The 11548-nt window shown below is 18.0% G+C and overlaps 2 pseudogenes; both read right to left on the reverse strand.

Moving 5' to 3' along the window:
* Positions 1–632: 632 nt before the first annotated feature.
* On the reverse strand, positions 633–4259 carry LOC143221195 (cytochrome b pseudogene; annotated as a pseudogene).
* A 1832-nt stretch (positions 4260–6091) lies between these two features.
* On the reverse strand, positions 6092–7259 carry LOC143221196 (cytochrome c oxidase subunit 1 pseudogene; annotated as a pseudogene).
* Between the last annotated feature and the right edge of the window lie 4289 nt (positions 7260–11548).

The following is an 11548-nucleotide window of genomic DNA, read 5'->3' on the forward strand; positions in this document are numbered from 1 at the left end:
TGAGATTAGAATATTTTTTACAACTATAATTTTTTTTATTTTAATAGAAAGATTTTCGTTAATGAATTTAAAATTAAATCAATTGAATATTATATTTTTTATTTCATTAAATCCTTAATGTTATATATTTTGTATTAGTTTATTAGTTGATCTAAATCGAACAACTATTGATTTAATTGATGGAGAATCAGAATTATCTTCAGGTTTTAATAATGAATATCATAGAAGAATATTTCAAATAATTTTTTTATCGGAATATTTAAATATTATATTTATAAGATTATTATTGTTGATAATATTTATAATTATAATCTTTTATTTCTTATATATTAAATTTTATTTTATTATTTTCAATTCAAGCATTATTATCACGTATTCGATTTGATCAGTTAATAAGTTTTTGTTGGACTGATATATTTATTATTATGTTAAATTGTTCAATATTAATTCATTTAACAAAAAAAATTAAAATTTCTTTTTTAAGTTAATGAAAAATTTAATTTTCATAATATATTTTCAAAATATATACTTATTCAAGTTTATTAACTTTGATAAATTTAATAATCTCAAAATTTATTTAATTTAAATGAAATAATCTAATATAAAAAATATGATGAAGTAAAAAAAAATATTTAAATAAATATAAGGATATTCAATAATTTAAAATATTTTAAATAATTATTATTTATTAAAGGTAATGTAAATGAGATTAAAATTGAAAATAATAATCTTATTACTCCTCCAAATTTATTACGAATTGACAGTAAAATTGAATAAGCAAATAGAAAATATCATTCTGGTTTAATCTGAACTGGTGTAATTATTGAAATAGCTATTTCAAAATTATCAGGATCTCCAAAATAATAAGGATATTGAACGTTAATAAATACAAACAAAGTTTGAATAATAATGGATCCTATTAAATCTTTAATTATAAAATAAGGATAAAAAGGAATTTTATAAATGTTTCTATTTATTCCTACAGGATTTGTTGATCCTGTAATATATAAAATAATTAAATGTAATATTACTATTACTATAATAATTAATGGTAATATAAAATTTACTGAAAAAAATCGATTTAATGTTGAATTATTAATTGAAAATCCTCCTGAAATTGATTCAACTAATAATTGACCAATATAAGGAATTGCTGATACCAAATTTCTAATTACTATAGCTCCTCAAAAAGATATTTGACCTCATGGTAAAACATAACCTATAAATGCTGTTATTATTGGTAATAAAAGAATTGTAATTCCAATATTTCAATCTATATTTAATTTAAATGAATAATAAAATAAATTTCGTTGAATATGTAAATATAGTACAATAAAATAAAAGGATGCTCCATTTATATGAATTAATCGAATTAATCATCCAGAATTTACATCTATTATAATATGAGAAATTTTTATAAATGCTAAATTAATATTTGGACAATAATTTATTGATAAATTAAAACCGGAAATAATTTGAATTACTAAAAATAAGCCAAGAACTGATCCAAAATTTCGTATATAATTAATGCTAATAGGTGTTGGTAAATAAATAAAACTAAAAATAAATTTTAATGTCTTATTCCTTTTTAATTTTTTTTATTTATTCATATTAATTTTTTTCGTAAACATTTTTTTATAACAGATGTTATTTTAACTGGTAAATGTAAAGTGACAAATAATATAATTATAAAAAAATAATATATTAATATTTGAATAAATTTTTTATTTCAATAATTATTAAAAAATTATAATTTAAATTCAAATTTAAATTATTAAATATGTAATTTTTAAGTAAATGTTATTTTATATATATGTATAAATTATTAATCAATTAATAAATAATCATAGAATATTAATTTTATTAAATTTAAACTTTAGTAAATTTAATAAAGTAATAAAACATGAAAAAATATTTATAATACCTGAAGTATTAATAATTATAGATGTAATTGGTTTATATATAAAAAATATTATAATTAAGACAATAATGAAATAATAATATTCTTATTGATTACATTAAAAAAAATCATAAATATTTTATAGGAGAATAAATATTATTAATATCTAACATTAAATTTATAATTAAAAATGATATAATTAATGATGTCAAATTTATTATTGTTATATTTATTATTATTATTATAAATTATATTTATATTGTATGTATATTAATATTAATACTTAATTTAATTTTCATAAAATAGTTTGTTAAAGACAATAGTTTTGGATACTATAATAATTTCATTTAAAAATATTTTGAATTTTATTAATATAAAAATATAATTTTGCCTTAAATAATTAATTATTAATATTAATTTACAACATTATTGTTTTTATTATATTAATAATATAATTGTTGAAATTATAATTATTATTTTATTATTTAAATTTATTATATTATTTTATTTGAATAATTATTTATTAATATTTTTAATTTTAATTGAATATATTTCATTTACTATTTTAATATATTTATTATATGATAATAATAGATGGATATATTTAATTTATTCAGTAGGAGAACAATTTTAGGATTATCTTTAATAGTAAGATTAAATTATATATATGGTCATTAAAAAATTAGATTAATTAGATTAATTAATTAAAATTTTTAAATGAATGAATTATTAATTTCATTATTAATATTTTTTTTATATAAAATTAAGTTAATATTAGATTATAATTCATTATTTTTAATAACTTTTTTTATAATAATAAAATGAAATTGATTAGATTTAAGATGTATTATTATATATTTAAGATTAAGATTTTATTCTTTTTATTTATGAATTTTAACTTTATGAATTTTTTCATTAATTTTTAAAAATTTAAATTCATAACTTAAATATCATTTTTTCATTTCCATTATTATTTATTATTTTACATTTATATATAAAAAATAATAGTTACAATTATGAGTTAATAGAATTAACTAACAATTATATTTCAATATCTATATTTATTTATATATTACTATCGTTTTTAGTTAAAATTCCTATATATGTAATACATTCTTTGTTGTTAAAATCTCATGTTGAAGTACCTATTAATGGTCCAATAATTTTAGCATTAATTATATTAAAATTAGGTAGATATGAATAATTACGATTATTATTTATATTAAATATTATTTTTAAAAATAAATAATTATATTTCAATAATTAGAGTTCCAGGTATATTAATTTCAAGAATTATATGTTTACGTCTATATTAGATATAAATTTTATTATTAACATTATTTTTATATTGTTTATTAAGATTTATTTATTCGATTTATTTTTCTCATTTATTAGTAATGGTAATTGTTATTTTAAATTTAATTTATTAAATGGTAATTTAATTAATTATTTTACCTTAATAATACATTGAATTCCGTTAAATTTTTTTGTATTTAATTTAATTTTAATTTAAATTTAAATAATGACAAAATATTAATTTTATTAATGAAATATTAATTTTAAATTTTAATTAATTTATATATTTATAGAATTTGTTTTTTTTTCTTAAGTGTACTATTTTTTATTAAAAATTTTTTTTATTTATTAATTAATAACATTATTATTATGTAATCAGATATTTTTCGATTAAATTGTATAAAATTTAATTTTATAGTTTAGTTAGATTCAATAAGAATAATATTTTTATTTTTAGTATCATTAATTACATCAATAATTTTATTATATAAATTGGTTATATAAATTTAGAAAATTTATTAATTAATCGATTTTTTTATTTAATAATATTATTTTTAATTTCTGTATATTTTTTAATTATTAGTTTTAACATATTAACTACTATAATTGTTTAGATGGATTAGGATTAATTTCTAATTGTTTAATTAATTATTATCAAAAAAATAAACCTTTGAATTCAGGAATATTAACAATTATTTTAAATCGTTTAGGTGATTGTCCTGTATTAATATCAATTTCTATAATAATAATATCTGCTAGATGAAATTTATTACTATATGAATTTAATGATATAATAACAATTTTATTTATAATAATAATTTATACTAAAAGAGCACAAATTCTATTTCTACATGATTACCAATAGCTATAACAGCTCCATCAACAGTTTCATCTTTAGTTCATTCTTCAACATTAGTAACAGCAGGTGTATATTTATTATTTCGATATTTAGAATTATTTGAAATGAATTATAAATATTTCATTTTATTAATTTCTAGATCAGCAATATTTTATTCAGGTACGTCTGCAAATTTTTAATTAGATACGAAAAAAATTGTTGCATATTCTACTTTAAATCATTAAGTTTCACAATAAGAATTTTATATAAAAAATTGAAGGATTTAGCTTTTTTACATTTATTTATTCATGCAATATTTAAATCTTTAATATTTATATGTGTTGGTTGTTATATCCATTATTTAAATAATAATCAAACTTATATATTTGATAATGAAATATTTTATATTTATCCAATTAGAAGATTAATTTTTATATTTTCTTTATATAGTTTAATAGGTTTTCCTTTTCTAGCTGGACTTTATTCTAAAGATTTAATAATTGATTTAATAATTGAATGTTATTTTATTTCAGAAATAAATTTATTTAGAAACTTAAATTTAATTATTAGAACATTATCAAATATTCTATATTCTTTTAGAATTATAATAATTTTAATAAATGTAATTTAAATTTAAATTTAATTTATATTATCGAAGATAATTAATAAACTTTTGTATATTAATTATAATAATTTTTAGAATTTTTCTAAGTAAAATTATATTTAATTTAATGTTTATTTTAGATCTATAATTTAAAATTTTTTATAAAAATATTAATTATTGATATATGTATTAAGACGTTTTAAAAATATAATTTTGAATAAATTGTTATTTAAAAAATATTATAATATTTTATTATAATTTTATACATTTAAATTTAATTTATAAAATGTCTTATTTAAAATCACTACATATATTTATTTATATGAAATCATACCAGAAAAAAATTACTATAGAATTAATTACAAGTAAATTTAGATTATTATTAAATAAAATCAATATCTATTCTATTTTTGAAATTTATTATATTATTAATTTTTATATTTTTATTATTAATATTTTTAATTAAATTATATATTTATTAGTATATTATATATAAGATTTTGTAAATCAAATTTTTAATCCGAAATGAAATGTAAAATTTTGACTTTTATGTATATGTATATATATATAAAATGTATATATATATAAAATAAATAAATATATATATATATAATATATATATATATATATATATATATATATATATGTATTTAATTGAAACCAAATTAGATGTCATTTATTTTGAATAAATTTAGTGAATATGAATTCCAATTTTTTATGTAGTTTATATAAAATTTTAATACCTAAGGATGGTACAGTTCAGGAATGTATCACATCAGTTGATGTAACTTATAAACGTAAAGGTATTTTATAGGAATAACTATTCGATTATGTGTACCTAATTATCGAAATTGATTTATTGATTCAAACATTAATATTGATTTAAAATATTGATTTAATAAGTCATCAATAAATATAAAATCTATAAGGACGGAAAACAAATAAATAACAAAATCGTTAATGGTGTAATTGTTCAAATTACTTCTACTAAATGATTTTTTAATGAATGTAAATTAATAAATTTGTTATTTAAAATATCAACAATTAAATATGAAGTAAAAACAATAATTATTAATATAAATATTATAATAAAGTTATGTAAATAACTGAAATTATCAGAATGAAACGAATTTGAATGTCAAAAAAAAATATATTTCATGTTGCTATTTTTAATAATAAAATTAAATTTTATATAATTGAATTTTAAATTCATTGCAATTTTCTGCCATATTAAAATTTTTAAATTATTAAAATTCTACACTCATTAAATGAATGATTTAAAGGAGGATAATTTATTAATCATTCTAAACAAGAATGAAAAAATTTAAATAATAATAAACGTTTACAAACTAAACTTTCTAAAGTTTAAAATAATAAAAAAATTATTCTATTTAATGAAATAATAGAACCAATTGAAGATAATAAATTTCAACAATAATAAGAATCAGGATAATCAGAATAACGTCGAGGTATTCCTATTAAAACTGAAAAATGTTATATTTACTCCAATAAATATTATTAAAAATGGATAAACTAATCATTCTTTCTTTAATATTAAACCAGTAATTAAAGGATATCAGTGATTAAATCTTGAAATAATAGAAAAAACAGCTCTATTGATAAAACATAATGAAAATGAGCAACAACATAATATGTATTATGTAAAATAATATCACTAGATTAATTAGATATATAATTCCTGTTAATCCTCCAATTGTATATAATAAATAAAACCTAAAGATCATACAATAGAATTATTTATATTACATTTTGGACCATAATTGGTTGCTAATCATCTAAAAACATGAATACCAGTAGGAACAGCAATAATCATATTTGCCGAAGTAAAATAAGCACGAGTACCTACATCTATCCCAATAGTAAATATATGATGAGTTCAAACAATAAAAGCTAAAATCCAATTCCTAATATTGCATAAATTTTTCCTAAATTACCAAATACCTCTTTTTTACCACTTTCATTTATAATAATTTGAGAATTAATCCAAAGCCAGGTAAAATTAAGATATAAACTTCTGGATGACCAAAAATTAAAATAAATGTTCATATAATACAGGATCTCCTCCTCCTATAGGATCAAAAAAAGATGTATTAAAATTACGTTCAAATATTAATATTGTAATAGCTCCTGCTACACAGGTAAAGATAATAATAATAAAATTGTTGTAAAAAAATCAGATCAAGGAAATAATGGTATTTTATTTAAATCTAATCTAAAGTTTTTTAATCATATAATTGTCGTTATGAAATTTATAGCTCCTATAAGTGATGAAATACCAGACATACGTGGAGAAAAAATTTTAAATCTACAGACGGACATGAATGAAAAACATAATTAGATACAGGAGGATATACAGTTCAACCAGTTCCAGGTATAAAATTAAAAATTCTTCCAGTTAATAATTATAATAATGAAGGAGGTAATAATCAAAAGCTAATATTATTTATTCGAGGAAATGATATATCAGGTGATCTTAATATTAAAGGAATTAATCAATTACCAAATCCTCCAATTAAAGAACGTATAACTATAAATAAAGTTATTAAAAATGCATGACGTGTAACTAAAGAATTATATAATATATCATTATTTAATAACATTTCAAGAATACATAATTCTACGCGAATTAAAAATCTTAAAGAAGAACCAATTATTCCTGATCATATAGCTAATGTAAAGAAAAGAATGCCAATATCCTTAGGAGTTTATGATATTAATCATTTAATTAAAATTTAAATTAAAATTTATTTTTAATTTTGAAAATTAATAGTTGTTAATTTAACTTAAAATTTTTATAGAATTAAAAAATGTTAAATTTTCATTAATAAATTTAAAATTAGTTTCTTTTATCAGACATAATAATTTTTATATTTATTAATATTTAATTATAGTTTTAAAAAACATTGAATTGCAAATTTAAAATTATATAAATAAATATATTAATTATTTAATATTTATAATATATTAAACATAAATACTATCAAAATGTTAAATACCAAAAAAATAATATCAAAAAATTAAACGAAAAATTATAACTAATAACAAATTTTTTAAAATAAAAATTTATACTTACAAATAAAAATATAATAAATTTTGTATAACAATTTAAATAAACATTTCTAATTAATAAAATTATAAATAAGTCTAATAAATATATTATATTCAGTAATAAATATAAAGATTTTAATCAATAATCATTTAACAGTAAAGAAAAAAAATTAGTAAAATTGAATAAATTAATAAAATTAATATAAATAAAATAATTAAATTATTTTTATAATTTAGTATAAAAATATTTAAATTATTATCTATATATTTATATTAATATAAAGAATATATAAATAATATTAATAAAATAATATATTTTTCATTAATATAATAAACAATTTATTAATATATAATTTAACATTAAAGTTGAACATCAATTAATTTTTCTTATATTAATTAATTTTAATATATTAATAGATAAATATAAAATCGAAGAATTCCAAACAAAATTATTTTATAATCTAATTTTAAAATTAAGCAATAAAAATTTAAAGTAATAAATTTTATTAAAGTTGAAGATAAAAAAATACAATTCCAATTTACTAATTCATATGATTTAATTATTAAAAAATGAAAAGAAAATAATCCTTATTTTATTATCAATGAAATAAATAAAAAATAATTAATAAATTTCATAAATAAATTATTTCAAACCAATTTATAAAATTTATTATAAAAATTACCAATAAAATTCTAGAAGTAATTGATATACAAAAAATCATTAACTTGATAAGTTATTATTAAAATTTAAATTAATTACTCTAATTCTAATAAATATTGCCATCTCAAAAATAAATCACTTTAAAATAACATTTGATAATAATAAAAAAATAAATATAAAATAAAAATTTAATATATAAAATTTATAGATTTATTTTTTAATGTTAATTTATATAATTTATTAAAATTAAATTATATTATAATTCTTAATATTATTTCAATATTTTTATAACTAATAGTAGTAAATAAATTTAAATAATTATTTTATCAAAATATTCCTTTTATCAGACATATCATTACATATATAATAAATGATTATTAATAAATTAAATGAAAAATATATAAAATAATAAAATAAAGAATTTTAAATATTTATAATTTTATATTCATAAATAAATTGAATTTAAAGCCTAAACCCTATAAAATATTAAAATTTATTTTTAATATTTATAAATTTTATATTCTTATAGAAATTAAATTTAAAACCTATAAAATATTAAAATATATTTTTAATATTTATGTTTCGTATCCTTAAATAAATTATATTCAAAACCTATAAAATATTCAAATTAATTAATAATTATAGGTTTTGTGTCCTTAAATAAATTAATAAACCTATAAATATTAAAAATATATTAAATTTAAAACCTATAAAATATTAAAAATAATTTTTAATATTTATAAATTTTAGATTAAAATTAATTATTTATAACAATGGTATGAAATTAAATCTATACTACTCGACTAAGGTAGTATAAAATTAATAATAATAATGCGTAATTAAATACATACCGTTAAAATAGTATAAAATTAATTATAATAATATAAAATTAAATCTATACTATTAAAATAGTATAAAATTAATTATTTATTATAGTAGCATAAAATTAATTATTGCCTATAAATTTCATATAAAATATTATCTTATAATATATCGATAGATGATGAATATATAAGATTAATAATTAGACTATTTATATTTAAATTATAATGAAATTCGTCAACAATAGAAAATTTCAATGGAACATATTTACGTATTATATATGCAATAAAATTAACTCACCACCATACTAGTCGAAAATATAAGTAGAGCCTATTTTACACCATAAAATCCAATATTTTTAATATAAAAAATTTTCATATTATATATGCAATAAAATTAGCTCACCACAATGCTAGTCGCAAATACCAATAGAGCCAATTTTGTACGATAAAATCTAAAAATATCAATACTACAAATTTTCGTATAATATATGCAATAAATTAGCCCACCACTACTAGTCGAAAATATCAATAGAACTAATTTTGCTCGAAAAAATCTAAAAATTTTCAATAGAACAAATTTTCATATTATATATGCCAATAAAATTAGCTCACCACTATACTAGTCGAAAATATCAATAGATCTAATTTTCCACAGGAAATTTTCAATTTTTATTTCAAAATTGTATTCCTTATTAAACGTGTCATCAGAATTAGTTGATTGTACGTTTCTTACATATTTTGTTAATCTTATTGTTATTTTATGGGATAGCCTGTGTTCGTACCTGCACTTCCGGAACGACGCGGCTAGAGATATGTTGTAGTTGCGATCACAAGGTAGGTGCGACGCTGGTATGTGGTCTCTGTTAATTTCATTATCTCTATATTGTACCGTTTGTATTCCTTCGCAGATTTCTATTTACTTCTACCCACTGTCATTTACTGCTTGGATATTTTGGATTCTTTTTTCAATAGTTTCTATTTCTAGTTTAAAAAATTGTATTTATCAGTAAAAGTGTCTTTGGTATTATGTGAGTGTCCGTTTATTATATTATATTGTTAAACTTAGTGTTATTTTGAATGACTGTTTCTATACGCACCTACGCTGCCATGCGCGACCCGACTGGAGTTTGCCAAGTAGTTGCTTTCTGTAGATCAGAGCGGCACTACTTGATGGTATTCGCTAATTTCGTTAACCTTGATATTGTATCGCATGCATTTTTCCCCAGTTCTCCATTTCATTATACGTACTGTAAATTACTGTTCTGTCATTTTCGATTTGGCTCAAAATTTACAATTCCTAATATTAAAAATTATATATCTCAGTAAAAGGTTCAGTCGAGTTCGTTGAGTTCACGTTTGTGACATAATTTTGTTAACGATATTGTTATTTTATACGATTGCATATATGCGTATCTGCACTTCCGGAACGACACGACTGGAGTTATGTTGTAGTTGCGTTCACAAGATAGGTGCAACGCTTGTATATGGTCTTTGTGAATTTCATTAACCTTGATATTCTACCGCCTGCATTCCTCCACAGTTTTCAACTTATTTTATACATACTGCGATTTACTGCTGTGATACTTTCAATCTTTCATATAATTTCCAATTTTATCTTGAAAATTGTATTTTTCGGAAAATGCCTTTGGAAATATTTTAGTATATATTTATGACAATATTTTCTAGAACACATTGTTATTTCACATGACCGCCTTAATTACTGCCATAAATTACATTTATGTATTCGTACTGTAATATACTCCTTTGAAATTTCCGATTTTTTTCAAAATTTTCTCATTTATGATTAAAAGATTGTATTTCTTTGTAAGAGTGTCTTTGTAATTGGTTCTGTCTACGGTTATGACGATTTTTTGTTTAACCTGTTGTTATTTTATATGATTGTCTGTGCACGTCCCTTCGCTTCTGGAGCGACACGGCTGGAGTAGACTTGTAGTAGCATACGGCAGATCGGTGCGCCATACTGGATGGTCTTCGCTACTTTCTTCGACCATCATTTTGAACCATATACATTGCTTCCCGAATTGATCCATTTAATTACACATTCCGTAATTTAATGTTACGATATTTCCAATTCTTTTTCAGAATTTTCAATTTTTATTTTAAAATTATTTATTCCTCAGTAGAAGTGCTTTGGGAACTTGCTGTGTTTACGTTTATGACATTATTTTGTTACACTTATTTTTATTTCACGTTTCTGTATTTTGTATTATTGCCTGCAAGCGAACCTACGGTGTAGGACGGGCAATACTTTCGAGTCCATGCAGTTGCGTAGGACAGAACGGAGCGGCGCTACTGGATTGTCTTCGATAGTTTCATCTCACCTTGATATTCTAAC

The sequence above is a fragment of the Lasioglossum baleicum genome, unplaced genomic scaffold, assembly GCF_051020765.1.
Source record: "Lasioglossum baleicum unplaced genomic scaffold, iyLasBale1 scaffold2042, whole genome shotgun sequence".
Classification (NCBI taxonomy): Eukaryota; Metazoa; Arthropoda; class Insecta; order Hymenoptera; family Halictidae; genus Lasioglossum; species Lasioglossum baleicum.